The sequence below is a fragment of the Amphibalanus amphitrite genome, unplaced genomic scaffold (assembly GCF_019059575.1).
Source record: "Amphibalanus amphitrite isolate SeventyFive unplaced genomic scaffold, NRLGWU_Aamphi_draft 000567F_arrow, whole genome shotgun sequence".
Lineage (NCBI taxonomy): Eukaryota > Metazoa > Arthropoda > Thecostraca > Balanomorpha > Balanidae > Amphibalanus > Amphibalanus amphitrite.
Window position 1 is genome coordinate 22884 of NW_024882061.1, and position 21072 is coordinate 43955.

Here is a 21072-nt window from a genome sequence, read left to right on the forward strand (position 1 = left end):
GCTCCCTCTGTAGTCTCTTCACATCTAATCGTAACATGGAAGGATTGAGACATTGTCAAATTGTGACCATATGTGCTCCAGCTTACGCATTCAGGGTAAACGGACGCGGTTTTATATTCCATTCCATTTTGTTCATACGCCTGTCTCAAGGTTATTGTAGGTCACTGCAGGTCGGCTGCCGTGTGGCAAAGGCACTCTGTAATTGAAAACTTTGTCGTCGCCGGACGGCGAGCCATTACTTCGGGAACTTTCAGTGACGGCTTGGCTGCCCACGCGCACTTTCGGTTAGTGCTGCCGTACTGTACTGCCGGGGTCTCCATGTTTTACCAAATAACTGTCCTTCCATCTGAACTCGGAATACTAGCTGACCCGGGGATTAAACCAAACTGATGAATATATTGCCGCTGTTGACGATTTGTTGACGATGTAATGAATGTAATATGAATGCAATATGCCTTCTATGAATGCAAAATTATGTATGTTCTCTAGCCCTGTTTCCAGTGGCACTTGTAATCCGCATCAGGATTACCCAATTTAGTCCGACTAGGCATGCAAGCATGTGATAAATAATTGATTGATTATTATGAAAAGCTAATCGTGTTGAAAATATTTCTTAGAAAAAGAGCGTTGAAAATCAGCACGACGAATCGCAGGATTGCAAAGAACTATGGAAATCATATCTACGTGTTTATCTGTCCGTGCTTAGAACTGTCTTACTCCTGATTCTTCTATTGTCTTTTTGCTGCTTGTAGCAGTACCGCTATGCCTATGGTAGCGCCAGTTGTGCCTGCTTCTTGCTCCATGGTCCAATCCTTTCTTGTGACGCATAAGTTCCACAATAGGTGCGATAAGCAATGCTATGCAATGTTATAAAAGGGTGTCAGAGTGTCACTCCTATATTGACCGGTTATACGGCGGGTCTTGCTCGAAAAATAACCATATTTCCATTGTCTTATTTCATATTTTTTTGCAATAAGGATCAACCATCTATGTGAGAGTTTCATTCGTTTTACCTATATATCTGTCTATGAGCGACTGACGTTGGGAGCGTGATACGGGTATGTACTGCATGCCTGATGGCACGATTTGGCCGGGTTGCACGGGACCGGCGAGCTGGGTGGTAGCCGGGTCCAGCGGTCCACCGGGATGTTTGTGTAACTGGTGACGGTGGCGGCAGGTCGCCAACCAGGCCAGAGAGTAGAGACATCGGCGTGGCCCCCGAGCGGTGGGCGCTGACTGGTCCTGGCTGGCGGGCAGGTCGGAGTCAGACCTCTGATCCGTTCCGGTTCTCCTGTCGGTGGAGACGGCGGCGCGGACTGGTGCAGACGCAGATCATATTTATTTCCGCCGCTGGCGGCGCGCCGGGTCGATCAGATCAGAGTGCGTCCTCCCGGACGGCAACAGCCCGCCTCCCTCCCCGGCGGCGGCGTCTCCTCAGACGGAGACCGGCCCGCGCACTGAGCACGCCGCTCTGCGTCCGACGCCAGCGACGCTCATAGAATAATATCGGACATCGGGGACGCCGGCGATCAGCTTGTATGGGCCTGACCTTGGCGCTGTCTCCGTGCTGACCGCGCGGGTGACTCGGGATGCGCCGCGAGCTCGGGCGGAGACCAGTGCCGAGTTACCCGGGCTCTGTGGGGCCTCCCGTGTCACTCACGGTCGGCTTGTGGTGCCCCGGGCCGTGACCCGAGTTGAGCTGCTGACCTCAGCGGATGGTATGACTGTGGCGGCTCGCCGTCGACCCGCGAAGGTCACCCTGTGGCATGATCAAGGCTTCCGCTCCCCGACGCGGCATGTAGTGGCCAATGGGCACGGCTTCTATTTTTGGATCGGAGGAGCGTTTCTTATCCAAGGAAATAGTGACTATCGAGGAAGAGGCTAACGGTGTCGTATGACCTATGTAGCTGTAACGATACTAGGAAAGATGGACTTTTGATTCATTCGCTCATAACAATGAACGGTTTATACCCTTTGCATACAAGCAGCTTTGTGAAATAATGTTATTTTGTCACTTTTCAATGGAATCCCTAAATTATGTCCATGTTGATGTTCCTTTCATGAGCCAGGACTCTGTTGTGCTATATTTGTCCTTGTCCTTGATCTGTACTTTTCCACTTCGGCGAGCCATCATTGGGTCGTCCTGACGATGCGTGACCTCACCCCATCCTCCCCGCAGCGTTATTCGCTCGTCTGCTGACCAGTGGCGGCGGAAGGTAATTTTGGATGGGGGTGCAAAGTTTTCTCAAGGGGCCCCTCCGGAATTTTTGGGCCCCCCTTCATTTTTTGAGTGTTTATTATTGATTGATGAAAAACGAAGATTTTGGAAAATTATCCCCATACACACAAGTTCTGTAAAAGGTTTAAAATTGCAGTGTACGTACGGCCCTCCAGCAAAAGAGTGGTTGGTTACTGGTTAGCCTATGTGCTTTTGGTGTAATAACTTTAAATGGCGGAGACACTCCTGTAAAATGACTCAATAGAAATGAGAAGAGGGTTCGTGCACACATTTCGGCAGTGGGTTTCAACAGCCATAAAACGTATTCATCAATGCAGAGCGATTATTGTGATGTTGGCAACCAACCACTTAATACCTGGAGGGCCGTACATACCTATCTCAAATAATGAAAGCATAAAGAAGCAAATGCAGATAGTTTTTTATCGGCTTATCTTTGAGTCTAGCCACCACCCGCAGCGTCTCAAACCACTTTTCTGGATACGCAGTGGACCATTGAGGGCCCTACGAGACCGTTCCAAGAAGACCGTGTTTAGAAGCCCCTTGGAAACCGACCACATAGAGACTCCTCCAGAGACCTACATGACTCCCCAGACTGAATGAGCCCTCCGATCAGGGTCGGTCCCTTGAAAGTTGCTGAAAGGTTTCAGAAGGCATTATAGGCTCGAAAGTCTTTTGAGGGCTCTCAGAAACCGGCATCGGGCCCCAAAAAACCTGTATGGAGGCCCTCCAAAGCCGGGATGGAGGCCACAGGAGCCGATGTTTAGCCTAAGGAGCCCATGTATGGAGGACTGAATAGAAGAAAGGGGTCTCAGTGGGGCCTTCAGGGGCAAGCGTTTGAGCCCCAAAAGTATGTGTGGGGTCTTAGAGGCAGGTAGACCCCTGGGATATGCACGGGGTCCCAGGAGCTCGCGTGGGTGCCCAAATATTCGGCTGGCGGCTACTAGAACCAGCATGGGGATTCTGAGGACTTAGAAGCCGCTTAGTCCCACATTTCATGGGTCATGAGTCCCAAGAGTCGATGTAGGGGCCATAAAAGCCGGTGTTGGGCCCATGGCCCTATAAGTTCCGACATTGAGACTCTCAGAGGCCAGCGACGGGGCACCAAGAGCAGATAAAGTGCCGCAATAAGCCGGCATGGGGCCTGAAAATCAGTGTGGAATTCCAGGAGCCTGCGTGAGCTCTCGGAGACCTTCGTATTTCGTAAGGTCCACAAAGGTCGTTGGGTCCTCTGAATCTGAATTCTGCGGGGCCCTCAGAGGCCAGCATGTCTCCTGGCACCTGCCTGCGTTGAGGTGAGACCCTCCGAGGCCGTCGTAGGGTTCTTGAGGCCAGCGTTGGCCCTTGAAGCCTTCGTTAGGCCCTAGAAGCCGTCAAGAGGGCCCTCAGAGGTCAGCATGGCCCCTGGAGCCTGCCTGCGTCGAGGCCCTCAGAGGCCGTCGTGGAACCCTCAGACGCCAGCGTGGGCCTTTGGAGCTTGCGTTGGGTCTTAGAGACCATTGTGAGGGCCCAGAGAGGTCGTCGTCAGGGCCCTCAGCCCCTCAGGGACCATCCTTGGGTCCTCAGAAGTTGTTGTGAGGGCCCTTAAAAGCCTTCGAGAGAATCATCAGAGGTCGTCATGAGGGTCCTTGGCCATAGTGAGGGTCTTCATGGGCCCCCAGATACATTTGCAGGGCTCTCAGAGGCCTTGGTAAGACCACTAGAGGCCATCGTTAGGGCCCTCAATAGACCGTTGCAGGGCCCTCAGATGCCAGCATAGCCCCTGCAGCCTGGTTGTGTTGGGGCCCTCAGAGGCCGTCGCTAGGCCGTCTGAAGCCAAATGGGCCCTCAGACTTAAGTTGGGTCTAGGGCCGTCACGAGAGCCCTCAGAGGCCAGCAGGGCCCCTAGAGTCCTGTAGGACCCTCAGCGGTCGTCATGAGGGCCCTTAGTGGTCGTTATAGGGCCCCAGGGGACAGAGGTCGTCGTGAGAGCCCTCAGAGATCGTAAGGGCCTTCAGAGGCCGTGCCGTCATAGGGCCCTCAGAGGCCGTCATAGGGCCCTCAGAAGCCAGCGTGGCCTCTGGAGTCTCCTTGGGGCCCTAGAGTCTCTGTGAGACCCTCAGCGGTCGTCATGAGGGCCCTTAGTGGCCGTTGTAGGGCCCAGGGGACAGGGGTCGTCGTGGGAGCCCTCGCCCCTCAGAGATCGTCATAAAAGGGCTCTCTGAGGCCGTCGTGGGGGCCCTCAGATGCCGCATGGAGCACCAAACGCGGCTCGGAACACTTCTAGTCGGCGTGGGGGCCCCAAAGACTAGCATGGGGCGCCCCTGACCATAATTGGACATCCCAGATGATGCCACATCAGTGTTCGTTTCTCGATCACTGGTTTTCAGGAGAAAATGTGTTGGATTGTGCGACGGGCCCCTTGTACGGATTTTGGGGGTGCAAAAAGATATGTTTGCACCCCCATGTTTTTCGATGGGGGTGCAGCTGCACCCCCTGCACCCCCTATTCCGCCGCCACTGCTGCTGACCTGAGCGCTCCCTTTGGATCTCGTCTTGCTCACAGCACCGCGCCGTCGTCACCGTCGGTGGGTCGGCGTGCTCTGCCGCCCCCGCCCCCGCCCCCGCCCGCGGCGGACGGCGGACTGGGGGGGGGGGGGGGGGCGTCGCGCGCAGCCGGCCCCGGCGCCGTCAGTCGGCGTCGGACGGCCGCGGCGGTGGAGTGCGGTGTGTTACGGTGGTGAGACGTGCTACCTCAGCCCGCGTTGACGGAGCGGCGGCCGCTGAGTGGAGTCACGTCTCGGTGGGATCAGATCCGGCCCGGGTCGGTGTGCCGGTGCGGCCGGTTTGTGGCCGTCGCGCTCGTCTGACCGGCCTCGGCCGCTCCTCGGAGGCAGCCGGCGCCGCGCAGTGGGGCAGGACAGTGTGACCGGCGCGGCGACCTTCGGCCCAGCGCCAGCGACCGCCGCCACATACAGAACATCGGTGAGTGGCTGACCGGGACGCGGCGGCGTGCCCGGCTGACGTGGCGCCTCGGGGGGTGGGGCCGGCCGTGCTCCCCGGGCCGCACATGGCCCGCGCGACCTCCGGGACATGTGCCCTAGCCTCACGGCCTTCGTAGCATCATGCCGGCGGGTCGTGCTCGAAAAAGTTGTATGATTACACTATAGATTCGCTGGCGTGGCGTATGGCGGCCTCTTACGGACTCCTCTCGACTCTGAGCTATGTTTATCCTTGATCTTGTGACGCCCGTGCTCTCTGTAGGTGTTTATGATCACATGATCGCTCAGGGCGCGTTTGGGCCAGCTGGCTCGCATCCGAGGCCCGGGGATGCCTGGGTGAAGTCTGAGTATACTCTCCTTTTTATTATCATATATATTTTTGCGCTCGGCCGAGTCGTGGCCATGTTCAGGAGTGCGGCCATGCCTGTCGAGGACCATTTGTCACGGAGCTCCGACCGACCCTGGACTGTCTGACATGCCCACGTGCCCAGTGTATCGGTGCTGAGGTAGCGGCACTTTTTCTGGGTGCATGGCGCTGCACCTGGGTCCGTGACTCGGTGACCAGCGGCAGTCCTGGACAAAACCTGGCAACCAGTATTCAGTAACCATTTGACCAGAAGCCGCCTCGCCTGGTGGCCAGCCCTCTTGGCACCCAACTCTCCTGGCTGCCATTCCTCCTGGTAACCCGCTCTGGTAACCATCTCGTCCTGGTAGCCGCCCCCATTTCGCGCGGCTCCTCGTTATGCCACCGGTGACGCAACGGTTGCCTGTTCACCGTGAACGGACCGGGCCGTCCGTCCTGGGACAAGAATTTCGGGCCGGACAGCACCGACCTCGAACGAGGCGATATCATCATCTGTTCTATTGTTACCGACCGCGAGTGGGCCTCGCTGCGGCAGGGGTAGCGAGGGACAGACGAAGAGACGGGCTCACTGCGCTGGACTAGAGCGAAAGGGACAGTGGGCCTCACGGCGGCAAAGACAGGTTCACGGCGACAGGGGCGATAGACGGTGGAGAGACAGGCTCACGGTTGACAGAGAGACTGTCTCACAGCGATGGAAAAACAAGCGATGGACAGATGGAGAGACTGGGTCACGGTGCCAGAGAGACACTGGCTCACGGCGACAGAGAGGCAGGCTCACGGCGACAGAGAGGCGATGGTCAGACTAGCTCGCTGCGGTGGACAGACTGGTTCACTGCTCACTGCAGTGGACCGTCTAGCTCAGGTGAACAAACTCTCTCGCTGCGGTGGTCGGACAAGTTTGTCAGACTGGCTTGCTGCAGTGGACAGACTGGCTCAGGTGGATGGACTGGCTCGCTGCGATGGACAGACTGGCTCAGGTGAACAGACTGGCTCGCTGCAGTGGACAGACTGGCTCAGGTGGATGGACTGGCTCGCTGTGGTGGGGAGACAGACTGGCGCTGTGCAGTGTGCAGTGGACAAACTGGCTCAGGTGGACAGACGGAACAAATCCATTCTGTCGTAAGCAGCTAATCCGAAATGTCGGCTCCGACTGAACGGAGTGTCGCTCAGTTTTGGTCGGAAGTGTTGCCCAGGAACGGAAGAAAATATTGGTTCAGTACTGGGCTGTAGTGTTAGCAGTTTGCGCACCTTGGTAAACGTTATCCGCTCCGTACAAATGGACTGTGTGGCTCAATAGCGGTCAATAGTGTTGGCTCAGCACTGGTGGGTGGAGTCGATTCAAGTGCTTCAATAGTGTCAATAGTAAAAAAAAAAAGAAAAAATAGTGTTGGGAGTAGCTTTCGTCAGTAGTGTTAGCTCACAGGACAGGCGCGGTCGGTCCATCCGACCGGGGGCGGTAGGCGCCGAAACAGAAGGTCGCTGCCTTTAGCTGGGGGGGGGGGGGGGGCAGTGATGTACGGTGGCCGGTGGCCGCAGGACGGACCTTGGCCGCCAGCCCGACCGGCCGGGCCAGGCGCCAGTTCCCATGGCCGGCTGGGCGCTCTCTCAGGTCGGCCCGCCGTGCTGCACTGACGCACCTGGCTGGGAGCACCGCGCTGGTGGGCGGTCCGCAGCGGCATACAGGGCGGCCGCGAGCTCTGCTGTCCAGCTGGACCGTCTGTCCTCCGTCCTCTGTCCTATCCTCGTCTGTTCTTCGCTCAAACCTTGCCTATCCTGATCCTCCGTTTGTGCGCTCGTCTTTCTGTCTTCCGTCCATTCCCATCCTGTTCTCCGTCATGTCCGTCCGTCCCCCATCCTGTCCTCGTCCGTCCTCGGTCTGTCGGCCTGTCCTCGTCCGTCCTGGTCTGTCGGCCTGTCTTCGTCCTTCCTCGGTCTGTTGGCCTGTCCTCGTCCGTACTTGCCAGCACTACCCACTACCCAGTATCCACCACCCCGTCCCGTGATGGGTATGTGTCGACAGACCGGCAGACTTCTCAGTCTGCCGGCCTGTCCTCGTCCACACTACCCACCTATGTCCTGTCCTGTACTGTCTGCACTGTAAGTACTGTCCTGTCCCAAGTCCTCCGTCTGTCCTCCGCACTGTTCACCGCACCGCCCTGTCCTTTCCTCCTGTCCTGTTTGTCGGCCTGTCGTCAGCACGCGCGGTCGGTCGTCGCCGCGCCGCTATCGACCATGCCGTCGGACGGACGGACGCAGCGCCGGCCGAGGCCCGAGTAATGCGATAATAGCTGCCGGCAGCGAGAGCGGGCCTCCTGATTTGCTCCCCCTGCTCGTGCGGCTAGGTCAGGTGTCTCGGTTGATCGCTGCAGTTCGCTTTGGACGTAGGTGGGGCGGGGAAGGCAGAGAAGCGCTCCCTTCCGCTGTATTCCGTCTGTTCCGCTCGTTCGTCCGTCGTTCGCGGCTGACTGCTCTACGGCTTCCCATCAGCCAGCCAATGCACTACAGCAGCTAGTCTTAGCAGAAAAGTGGCCGGTTGGCACCAGAGCCAGGAGAACACGCGGTAGAGCGTGCTGACAATAATGTGAAAAGGCGTGGCTATTATGGGTGAGCTGAGGCTGAAGAGCTAGTTACAACTAATTAGTTATCACCAAGTACCCTCGTCGAACTGATAGAAATTGAATAGAAGAAACGCTTAATGCTTATTTGATTTAATCATTCCATTCGCCGTCTGTGAGCATCAGCATGATGACAACTAAGACTCATTGCCATGAAAACCCACATGAGCTGTTAGCTTTGGTTATCATCCCGACAGATTATGGAGTTCATTGCAGCGCTTATGTAAGTTATATAAGTTATGTAAGTAATCCTTATGACATTGAAGTGCAGCTGATCCTTGGAGCTAGCAGTTAATGTCTAATCCCTTCTCTCACGGAATTCCTCTCGTTTTGGAGATTTTTATCTTCTATGAGTCGCCGTGAATGATCGCTATGCGGACAGTGGGTTTGGGGTGACTGGATGTGTCGGTATATATTATCTCGTGATACAGTTACTCGACCTTTTGTAAGTGTTTCTGCATCGCTGATACAGTTGCAGTATGTTCCATTCCACCTACAGGCTCTATTGGAACGACATTGTTCTTTCTGAGATGTTCAGTGTTCATTTACTTTTGACCATCTCATTTATCTTGCCCTCCATCTAGCCGCATCGCTGCCTTATTATCTGTCGGGTGCATTTCCTGTTCCACTACCGTGGCTCCTCAACTACATATCTCCGTGCTTCGTCGCGGCTCACATCTCCTTTCCTACTTGTCTCGCCGCGACCCCTCCCTGCTTTCTTTGCGTCTGTTCCTCATCGTTACTCCTCTCTGTCTTCCCTTCCTCCCACCTTCCTGCCATACACGCCTCCCTTGTCCATACCTCCATGCGACCCTGCCTCAGCGCGACACCTCCCTTGGCTGCTTTCCCTGCCTCATGGTGGCTACCTTCTTTTCTGCCTTTTTTCATCCCTGCCTCGTCGCGATTCCTCCCTGCCTACCTGCCTGTCTTCCTGCCTCATCTTACCGCCTCCCTTACTCCCTGCCTACCTGCCTCCCGCTCTCCCTGCCTCCCTCCCACCTCCCTGCCTCCCTGTCCAACACCTACGCGTTCGACCGGCGGCCGCCACCGTTCGTGCGCCCTGCGCGATCGATGCGTTCTGGAATGCCGCTGGAGCTCGCCCGCGCCGCTCGACCCGGTCGAGTGGGGCTCTCCGAGACGAGTGCACGGGACCATCGCGGGTCGAGCGATGACAGGCGAAGGGAGCTATGGCGTGATGGTTTGGTATGACGTCTGTGTGTCAGTTACGGCCGCGTTAGATGGTGATGTGGGTCACCGGCGTGCACTGTTGCATTGCAGCGGCTGTGTCGTGTGTGTAGGGGATGATAGGCAGCCGTCGCGCAGAAACGGGTGCGCTGAATGTGCACGCCGCACGCCCGGCCGGCCGGCCGACGCTGAGCGCTCGGAGGACGCTGCGCCGGCCGGCGCCGAGCGAAGGTCGCCGTCCGGCCGCCCGGCGACTCGGTGCGACCGACCTTCTCGGTTCCGCTGGCGCCGCTCCTGCGCCGATTGCGTAATACGCCGGGGGGGGGGGGGGGGGCCGCTGCGGACGTCAGACCAGCCGGGACTGAGCTGGCGGTTATGTAATGGCCGGCAGGCCGCACCGACGAGCTGCGCGCCGACGGGATGCGCGAGCTGTACTGAGCTGCGAGCTGTGGGCTGTGAGCCACCGGCACGCGTCCGTTCACAGGTGTGCGGCCGGTGGCAGTATGGGTACTGAGGGAGGGGAAAGGGAGGGGCGCCCAATGAGGGGGAAAGGGGCTCGGCGAGCGAATTAGATCGGTCCCCTCTTACAGGTTAACTGCTTTCGTAAATGGTGATCGGAAATCAATAAATCGTTGACAAGCTCAATTTAATTCCATCTTCATTCTAATTCGGTTGAATTTCGGTCAGACAACAGCTTTATATACCTACCCACGTTTTACAATGGTGCATAGGTTCTGGCTGTCGATTGCTTCTGGACTGCGACCATTGCTTTTGTGCTCGATGCATACAAGGTGACCGCAAAGCGGTCTATTTATGCTTGTTTTCGGATATTGGTACTGAATGGATGGTCAGGGCATGTTTGTATTGATTTGGACGTCAGTTCCCCTACTATCAGACTTGTGACAAACATTGATATTGTCTGGAATAGGCAGACACCGAACAGACGCTGCCTGAAGCAGAGTCGACCAGTCTGTTATCGAACAGCCCTGGGTCGGTCAGGTCCCGCACTGGCTGACCTTTACTGGTCTGTGTACCTGCCTGCTGTCCTTGATCTGCCGAGTGTCTATCCTCACCTTCCTCTGTTTTAGGCTGTGTGGCTGCTGTCCTTACATCGCTGAAAGTCCTCTGTGACTGTCTCTCTGTTTGGTGAGAGGTTCTGTGTTCCGGGTATGTACCGTATTTGTGCTGGATTTCTGTCTGGCATCCCCTGTCGTCTCCAAAAGCAGACCCGCGTCGCGTCCGTCAGGATCGATTGCGGTGCGGCAGTGCGTGACAGTGCCCGCCTCCACTCATTGGTAAATCAGATGACAGTGCGTGACAGTGGCCGCCTCCTCTCATTGGTACATCAGATGACAGTAGGTACTGTCTCCTCTCATCAGCTGATTTGTTCTGCTTTCTTTCCGTCGGTGTCTGCGTGACGTAACTACTAACTGGTATATTTACCGTATGCGACACATTTGTAAGAGTTGTTCTCTATCGTGTGCGTGTAAAAACTCATAGCTACCCAGAAAGGTGCTTGCAACTTGCAATTTTATTAACCTTAAATCAACCTCAACTACTAACGATTCACTCAGGTAGGGGGTGTCATCCTCTTTAGCGTGCTTAATCTTCAGTGCTTGTCATAAATCGATAAAGTACAATGAATAAGAAAGGTCGAAAACGTGAACCGAATCTGTTTGAGGGTAGTGACTAGTGACTTTGTGAATCCGACTGCTACCCATTTCGGCAGACCTCAAATGGCTGTATATGTACGATAGATTTTGTACAATTCTGACCGAGTTTATGACAAAAAAAAATCAGAACAAGTTTTTGAAGTTCCTTGAAATCCCAATCACCCTACTTATTTGACCTGAATCTGATTCGACAATAGACAAACAATCTAAGCTTCAAGTTCTTCTCATAATGACCTGCTATACGAAGTTTGCTGCCTTGTTCGTCTCTGTGACAATGGTAGAGATATTATTGACCAGTGCCGCTGACTTTCCCACTCACTCTGAGTAACTCTCAGGTGGCGGGCTTCCCAGCAGCTGCAGACACGGCATCTTTTCACCAACACTCGCACCCTTTTCAGGGTTTCTGGCTTCTATTGTCTGTGGTCTATTTTTGTCCCATTGTTCTCCTATGTTCTTATTCATATTCCGTCCTTATCGGTAGACGCCGGCCTGTCGAGCGGTGTATTTATCGCAGTCGATCAGGTCAAAGTCCCCGCAGAGGAGAGCGGGAGCGTGTCCTCTCAGGTGAACGGCTCCACCCTATTCCCATTCTCCCTTCATCTCCACACGCACCTGGCCCTCCCCCGGTTCATTACTATCCCTCTCTCCTCTCTCAACTCCCTCGCTCCGATTTTCGGCCTCACTAGCCCGCACGGAATTACCGCCCATCTCTAGTTGCCGTCGCGATCCTCCCGCGCTCCGCCGTCCCCGGCTCGGATTGTTCCACGCTCGTCGGCCGGTGTTTTTGCATTATGAGAGTGAGCGTCGTGCGCTCAGTCGCGGAGCTCAATAGCTCGTCTGGGTCGGAGAGCTCTCGGCAGCGGTGCCGTGCGCCGTCCGGATCGATCGAGGAGTGTGTGCACGGCCGACCGATTCGTCTGGAGCTCCGTGTACTCTGAATGGCGCGGTGCCATCCCGAGGGCGACTGACCACTGACCAGTCGGGATATTATCCCGGCTGTCCGCTGGCGAGTGGACGCTGCTCGGACGGTGCGTGGGGAGGTGGGCTGGGATAAGGGGCTGTCTCATTGCTGCCTGTGCTGGGCTGAGGGTCAAGCTCGCTTCTACCGAAACGGTCTCGCTTTGGTCTGACCCTGGTCTGAGGGACGTCACCACTGTTACCGGTTATATACGGGGGAACAGTATCACTGCTACTGCGGGCTGGATTGGGAGACACGCCGGGCTTTTATGGGACGTTCTTCACTGCTACCAGCGCGGAGCTGAGGCTCCTCCTCACTGCTGCCGGCGCTGGGCTGAGGGACACAACTATAGGCAGCGGACCGTGGGTTACGCATTATTGTATACAGGGAGAGTGCCGGCGCTATCGCTTTTCTGTCTCCATCCATGCGGTATCGGGTGACATAAGCGCGTCCGTCGGCCTGGTGTGTTCCGGATTCCCCGCGGCGTCGCTGTGCGTAATCCATCCAGTAGTTGTTACAATACATACACATCCTACATACTGTATGAGTGCATGTGTGTGATCGACACGGGATGCTGGTGTCTTATTCTGTTCAGGCTGAACACGGATATGAAGGGAATCTATTGGACATTGGACAATATCAGTTCAACGCCTTGTCTTGCGTTGAATGGGACCGCCACCCTGCACCGATGGCGTCGTGCTGTCTTTCAGAGACCAGGGAACGTCGCAATTATTGTGTGTGGGGGGGGAGGGGCGCAGAACGTCGATATTGGCTCGTGCGCAGCACAGCTCATCTGAGAAAGAATCGCTGCCGCCTGGCCTGGCTGCTCTTCTCTGCGCGAATCGTTTACATGCTCTAGTTTCCATCGAACGGAAGTGAAAGTTTTAAAATTTGAATTGGAAATGTTAAGTAACTGTGGAGGCCAAATTACCTTTTCCTTTAGATTTCTACGAAAATACAGTCACAGTTGAAACAGTGAAATGTATGAAAAACTCGTTGTTTTGTTGTTGTTACCCAGCAACTCAACTCATTTCAGCATGCTGTGATTGATAATCAATGAGATGCCTTGACTTCATGTATGTTGCATATCACGTGTCAGGCTATATGTCACGGCTGCATTCTTTACCGAAGAGTAGTCCGCCGGTCCCCAAGTCACAGGGGTCCTCCGGAAACACCTCACTTTCGCCTTCTGGCTGTGGTGACATTTCAACCGGTAATACCTCCCTTGATGCTCGGCTATAAGGCGTGAACTGTACATATTTCACCAAACTCCGGGCCTTTCGAGGTATGTGAAACCGGAGTGTCACTCGGATATTCGAATTTCCGACTTTTAAATTATAGGGTGAATTCCAATTTGGAATCGGTTTATGTGATTCTGCACAAACAAGATCCGCTGCCACGTCGGGTTTTATCATGATCCCGGTTTAGTTATACCAAGTTTCTTGCGGCAATGTATTTACTCGTTGTGAGGTTTTTTTATTTTATTTTGTTGATGGCCACAAAAATCGACGGCGTCACAGCCAACAGATCCTCATAGTCTAGTCTTCTGTAAATTCCCATTTTATGGTATTCCGCGACAGCAGGTAGTCTGATCCAAGGAGAAAGGTAGGGTAGAGAGAGAGGAGAGAGATGGGAGAGGAAGAGGGCTTGTTTGCTGCATGCTGAGGGCAGGCAGCTGTCGGCTAAGCAGGTCGGTAGGTACTTTGTAAGCAGGTCGTTGCTCCGTCTCCATTTGTGTATAGCAGATCTGAGCTCTCAAAGCAGGCCGGCGCTTGCCGCTTAATGTCCACCTCTGCTGCTGATATGACGTAACACTATCTTGCAGGGCAGCCGGTGCACGATAAGCAGCAGTTGCGTCAGACACGCACTGTGTGTGCTCCGTCGACTGGTCGGGCTGATAATCCCCAGCAACCGTCGCATATATTCCTACATTCAGTATACACAGGTATATTCAGACGAGTTTTCGACACAGGTTTTCAACATATTAGAAGAAGCGTGATCAAATCAGGCTATTCGAGACCTGCTGCAGGAGCCCTGCGACAATTAATCAAAAGACTTATGCGTCAGGCCGACACTTATCGCTCTCATTGCTTTTAAACTGACCCCTGGCCTTTGAAGGTTAGATGATAATCGACGTCTCCCTTTGGATAATGAAGTCTCATCGGAATCCAAGTTGTGGCTGCCTACGTACAACTTTGGACTGGCGTTTGGCCTATACCTGGCCGTGTGACTGTGTGCCCGATCGTTTGACAGGCCCGGCATCCACCTTGGTACGCTATCAACTTCTGTGTTCCGCTTTCTGAATCCTGTGTGTCCAAGGTCAGACGCAGCGTGACCTAACCGGTCCCAAATTTGATATTTGCGTGAAGTCCGCGAAGTGCGAACAACTTTGTAGTTGGAAACTGAAATCACGTCACTTTTTGTTTGCTAGCTCATGTATCCTGCAGGCTATCTGAAGGTTCTTCGAACGTCTGCCCGATGGCCTTTGCTCGTCTGCGAAAGATATCCTGTTCGACTGATAGTAAGCTCTAAGAATTTTAGATCAATGCAAGCTGCCTCTGGTGGTTAGCTATCGCTAATTGACCCATTTATCGCTGTCATTGGCTGCTCATTGGCCATTGGTGGCCGTCGGGTCGTGTGTCGACCTTCAGTGTCATCGATCGCTCGTATACCGTGTGTGTTGAACCGCCTATGGCGCAGCGTCCCAGCGGCCCGTGCTGAGACGCAGGCTGTGCCGGGTCCCCGAGAACATATCGTGGTGCCTTCCCACCGTCCCCGCTGATACTGTTCGTTAGCTGTTCTGCTGCTTTGACACATCATGCTGAGCTTTTTTTTGTCGTGCTTCGTGAACAATATGAATCCAGAAGATTGCATTTAAAAAATGGCCTGCGGTTAATTTAACACTACAGTCTTAAATACCCGGATGTGATGAGTATGTAATGCATATTGCATATGCTTCTAGCTTAAAAATAGGTATACTTCTCGAAGCATAAAATACATATTTACTCGGGGCACAGTTAAACTTTTATAGAGCACCAAAGAACTTTAAATAACAAGCTACGACGTGCCCCAAGAACTTTCAGCGCAAGCTGTTACTTTGGCTGCAGACATCATCAATATTTGATACCGTTCCCAGTGACCTGTCCGTGTAACATTGCACCTTAACGGGTGTGCACTTAGTTTCTGGAAAAAGATTGATCATCCGTGTCTTTTAAACTATTAAAGCTATCAATACAAACTTTCGTATAGTGAATAATCATTCATTTGGGAATGAGCATGCCCAAATTCAGACCTAACTGACTATTTTTTCATACAGAAAGGAGCTTACAACTAAGTCATGAACGCGGAAAAGAGTGGCGGAATTTTCACCAAAATAACAAAAATTCCAGAGAAACAACTTCTCTTCCCACTGGCGCTTTCTAGGTATTGCTAGAAAGAAAGCTTGTGCCATTAGAGGAACGACACAAGCACGGGGAAGGGCGTGGCACATGCACAGTGTGCAGGTGTGTTGATTCGTGGCGAAAGTGCCCCAGCAGAAGAGGCTCGTTCTGGTAAAAGGCATTCACCATCTTGTAAGCGTTCCCGATACGCTTCCCGTCCTCCCGTTTTCCAAGTTTGTAAGAAAAAATTTCAAATTGTGATATTGTATCCAAAAAGGGTAGAAATACCATGATCCAGCACTCGGCAGCCGATAAAAGCAGCAGAGGAGCAATGAGACATGGATCTGTAAGCTATCACGATAAATGCTGAGTGCACAGACGAATCAAGCAATCACCTGTGGATGCTGGAATTAGATCACCTAAAAGGGAAATTTTATGTAATGAAAATGGGGTAAAACACCACCTCGAGAAGCAGGCGCTCACAAAATGTGGAACCTTAGCCTGTTGACCACTTTCGACGCAATCTCCTGGTCAGTGGACCGCCATATCCCCACGTGCGGTATCCAATCATTATGTTAGCCCTATGTAGCCGATGCCGACGTCGATATCTTTTGACAGCAGGGGCATTCCACGATAGATCGTACCACTTTTTTCCAATTTGACACCCTCATCTCTCGGATTTTAACGATAATTGGTCTAAGGGGTAATCAGGGGCTCTGAATCCTCCTGTAACAATTTCAGGCTTATCAAATGAGTGGTTTTTGAGTTATATTGTATAACATGTTTTGGATCTTGCGTTGCAGCCCCAAGTTTGGTGGGCTGTAACTCTAAGACGGATAATCCAAATGCCAAATGCTATACGGCATTGAACTTGCATTGAAACAAAGAATATTATGCATTTTTAAAATTTTGAAATTTATATTATTTTTGATATATAACACCTCGAGTTTCCTTTCATTTGCATTTTTAAGCCTTTGGGACCAATTTTTTTTTAATTTTTATTTACTTAAAAACAATTTTGGATCATTTTTAAGTAGTATGCAAAAAATTAGGAAGGTGTTCTTTCTATAAATGTACTTATTTTGCGTCACCGTAATGGTCTCGAATTGTGATTTCGGAAGAGAGCCTACAAATGGTGTGGTAAAGCTGCCTAGTGACATCACTGGTTACTGAAAGTTCAATTGAAGTGATTTTTGCCTCACTTTTGCTTTGTTGACCTCTGCGTGACGTCATTCGTACGTCACTAGGGTCATAAGAGTTTTTCGTCAATAACTCTCGATCAAATTGAGCTAGAGAGACGGGAAAGCTACCAATGGACTCGGGAAGACGTTGCGAATCGAATGATGTGCAATATGATCTCATTCACCCAGCTTCGTGGCCTGACCGGACTGTTAACCATCTCTGTGGCGGCGCTGTTTGTCCAGCGCCGAGCTGGTTGGCTTTGCCGCGGACTCGGGGCGGTCACGTGATGCCCGGCGGCTGGCTGCCGGCTGGGCCGCCCGGTCGGGGAGCGGAGCCAAATACACGGCAGTGTGCTGACCCGAGGTCAGCGACTTAAGCTGACCTCACCAGAACAAACAGTATACCATTCGACGCGCCGGAGCTAGGCAAACACAAAGATGCTAAAATCGCGGCTCTGCGACCATTTGTTGCGAAGTTATCTATCAAAAACCGGACCCGTAATTTGGGTCACTTGAAATGACCTCAGGGGTCACCAATGAACCCGAGACCTTAAAATGTGGTATCATTCGATGCATCTTGTAACGGCGCACATGCTCGTTTTTTTCCGCAAGGTTCTAGCTCCATTAGAGGCGAAACGGCGAGCTGGGGTCGTACCGAACCCCCGGAAACCCATTTTGTATACATTTAAATGAGGAACTTATAGAAAGAACACCTTTCTAATTTTTTGCATGTCGATTTTAAAGGACCTGAGGTTTATTTTGAAGAAATAAAAATGGCAAAAATTTTGGTCCCAAGGGCCATTGTAGACAATTTAAAAAAAATATTACGATTTTTTCAATATGTAAAGCTTTTCTTTCCAATTTTAAAAATACTGTATTAATCTTTGATTCATCGTTAGTTCAAAGCTGTTTACCGTTTGTTGCTTGCTTAGCTCGTTTTTGAGTTATAGCTCATCAAACTCACCCTTACAATCTGAAGTTTAGAAAATATTATGCAATGTAACTCAAAAGGTTTTCATCTGAGAAGCCTGATATTTTGGCAGGTGTTTTTGGAGCCTATCATTACCCCTTGTACCAATTTTCATTCAAATCTGAGAGATGAGGGTGACGGGCCTGGTACGATCTATCGTGGAATGCCCCAGCAGTGCTTAAATAAGGAATTTTTGTCACATTGGGAACATCACTGCCCGAGGAAAGTATAGGTGTCATGATCACACCACAATACAGTCACTGTGCGCGCGGAGCGCTGGATCTACGGGACGGCGCACATGTACCGTTTGTGAGCCGCGAAGAGAATCTTCTTGGTATATCTCACGGCGACCGAATCGGGACTTTTGAAGACAATATAGTACTAAGGAAGATGTTAAGTGCATATTAGCGTCTATTTGAAGTCCATAACCCGCTAGCCATCGCCACACCTGGACCCGGAGGTGCCGCGCAATTTTAACAGGGGGCGCCTGTATAGCACGTGGGCTGTAGACCGCCTGGGAGGAGAGAGCGCCTAATTCTTTTGAAAACTCTCGACTATTGCTGCAATTTATATATGTGTCAAATATCATCTTAATCTAAGTTAAAACACTAAAGTTATGGCAGCACAAACTTTTTCCAGAAACTAAGTGCACACCCGTTACATTATGTGGACACAGCAGAACGCGATAGTCTGTGCTCCCCATAGATTGAGCTTGACCAGCAAGTATGACTGGTACCAAACTGATTGTGAACTGTCGTAAGCTGTTTCATGGTTTACTCGGTGTTTTAGTCGTCAGTAAGCTAATAATGAATGCGGACGTTGCCCCCATTACCCTACTGCCATTGCCACCCACGGTTTATAGCCTACCATTGATGGGTTCTATGAATACATCAGTTTCCACGCGACATATCCAATCTCGCGTGATGAGGGTTTTGTGACTGAAGAAAATTGCAGATGGTCAGACTGCGAGAAGAAACTATGCAACATTGAGCGGCATAGACACGTGTTGAGTTCGCAGCCTACGTCGAGCCAATACTGCATCGGTCACGGGTTTGCATGGAATCAGTGCCCCAATTTCACATCGAGGTGGCTGGGGTGGTATGGTCGTGGGCCAGGCATCAAAGGTTTTATCGCTTTTACAGTCCCGTAACAATGTCCAACCTCTTGACGTCAAAGATCAAAGGTTTGAGCACCGAAGCGGGAAAACTACTCCCGCCCGCACATACACTCTCTCGGCGCTGAGCTCGCTGGCTCGTTCCTCAGCCCTCGGGTCAGGCTCGACAGGATGTATGCATTAACTACATAGGGACGTTTTTTAGTAGTCTGGTGTGACGTGCCGATCGCGCTTTATGCGTCAGTCCCCATAGAGTCGCAATCGCCGTCCCGGAATGGCTCCCGGCTCGATCCCGCCCGGATAAACATCTAATTGGCCGTTATATACTCTCTTATTGCTTGTTAGACGAAGCAAAAAATAAAAGAGTAAAACAAATAGTGACGCTTATATAACGCCGTCCCTTCCATGTAGCTCGTGTGTTTCCATTGTGAGCAGTGTGCAATATACCGTTAGGCCTTTCATCAGTGTCCTCGGATCGCAGCTCGATTACGTGCTGCGTTTGCTATATCCAATATCGAAGCCGGTCAACATCATCCGTATGACTGCAAATCTATAACAATATTTCGAATATTATAAACTGAATTGTTGCCCGACGTTTGACCTTCTGTGTGTCTATTGTACTGCCATAATGAGAAAAAGAGAAAGAGGGGGAGAGGAGAGAGAGACAGAGAGAGACAGACAGACAGACAGACAGACAGACAGACAGACAGACAGACAGACAGACAGACAGACAGACAGACAGACAGACAGACAGACAGACAGACAGACAGATGGTGAGAGCCGAAGTTAGAGTCGCTTCGACGCTCGATAGACGAGGCACCTGTCGGGGATGGTCCGCGGTTGGTGGGAGCATCAGCCGCAGCCAGTTGAAGTTGGAGTGATGCAGGCGGAGTGTGTCCGCCTCCTGCTTGAATTGGTACGTTCAACCGAATTCTCCCGATACCTGGATTACCTGATCGGACGATAGGTGTAGGGGGCTCTGCAACAGGCTCTGCTTCTTAGCGTGGGCTCTGGCCTCTGACAATATGTCCATTCAAATGGTGAAGGCTAAATTTAAACAAATAAACTGAAAATATCCTATTTAAATGTTGTTTAAGTCATCTGTCTTCTGCGGCCCTCTTGTTTTATGCCAGCCTTTCCGTATTGTTATAACTGATGAAGCAGGCTGTCTCATGTGCAGACGTGTGCCAGGATCCTAGTGCCTAGGATCTGAGATTTTAGGGTTTTTAACAAACTCAAAATTATGGCCTATGATCTCGTTGAATAACTACGTCTGCACGTCAAACTACGTGTAGTAAACTACAAACTTGTACAAGTGAACTACGTGTACGTGTACTACAAACTTCGTAGTAGTGAAACTACTAGTGATTAGTGATAGGAGTTCATAGATGTGAAACTATCTATGAAATCCTAGGATCTGACGATTAACCTACAGGGGTCTATGAAACGAGTGAATCCCACAACATACAACCTGTGAAGCCGTGAATCCAGTGTCCTGTGCCAAATAGCGCCCTAAAATTGTGGTATGTGATGCGTGATCACATAAGATCGCTTTAACTAAACAATTGCGAACCGCAACAGGTTTGTCTTGAAAGTATCGATGAAATTGAATAAGGATCTGTGATCTCACTTTGGGTCTTTCCATAAAAATTAGGTTCAAATCTATGATCCCAGTTGATCTCCCTACTATTAAAGATCTAGATCTATGATCCCATCGGATCCATGAGCAGGAGCTGTGAAATCAGATCCCATATCTATTTTCTGTTATCCATGTAGTAGTTAGGTACATCACAACGATTGTCACTTATGTGTCGATCATCACTGCGCAGTTGAGTATGTTACCATCAGATATGAACAATTAGACATAGGTAGCGTATCGTTTGGCATGCGGACTAGTAAAAAATCATGTTTTGGCTCATCTAGTGACATATTGACTTACAAATGACTGCAACTAGATGGCCATGTTTGCGCGATAACTGTATGGTATTTAATTGATTTTACGGGTTCTGTAGTGTGTACCAAATTTGAGAGAAATTGGCCCAGCCGTTCTTGAGATAGGAAACTGCTCCTTTCCAGGTGTGCACGTGCATTAGCATTTAGCACCCTACATATGGTAATGTGTCGTTCGATATATGTGCCCGTTGACAGTCCCAAAATTCAGCACAATCGGCCCGGTAGCGGCTGAGTTATTGCAAGAATAAATTTATTTTATTTACTGGTGAGTTCCCCTGGCCAGAGGTGCCTTCCGGTACCGTTTGTTGTCAAAGGTTCAATGGCCTGCCTGCCGAAGCCACCGATCCGATTTCGTCGAAAAATACCTGTAACGTTAACAAAACACGGTCGGGTGTTTGAGTCATTTTCACAAAAGTTTATTGACTTTTCGATAATATTTTGGGTGGATATTGGTCAGAAAAGA

General features: G+C 51.6%; 1 protein-coding gene across 2 annotated transcripts in view; it reads left to right on the forward strand.

Moving 5' to 3' along the window:
• LOC122393990 (circadian locomoter output cycles protein kaput-like) overlaps nucleotides 1–21072 on the forward strand; it is a 78064-nt gene that overhangs the window by 19220 nt on the left and 37772 nt on the right. The window contains exon 1 of one of the 2 annotated variants that reach the window (XM_043390514.1): nucleotides 4929–5199. The exons of the other annotated variant lie outside the window; for it this stretch is intronic. The gene's annotated coding sequence lies outside the window, so the exon portion shown is untranslated. Of the gene's footprint in view, nucleotides 1–4928; nucleotides 5200–21072 lie in introns of those variants that run through there. 2 annotated transcript variants of the gene reach the window in all.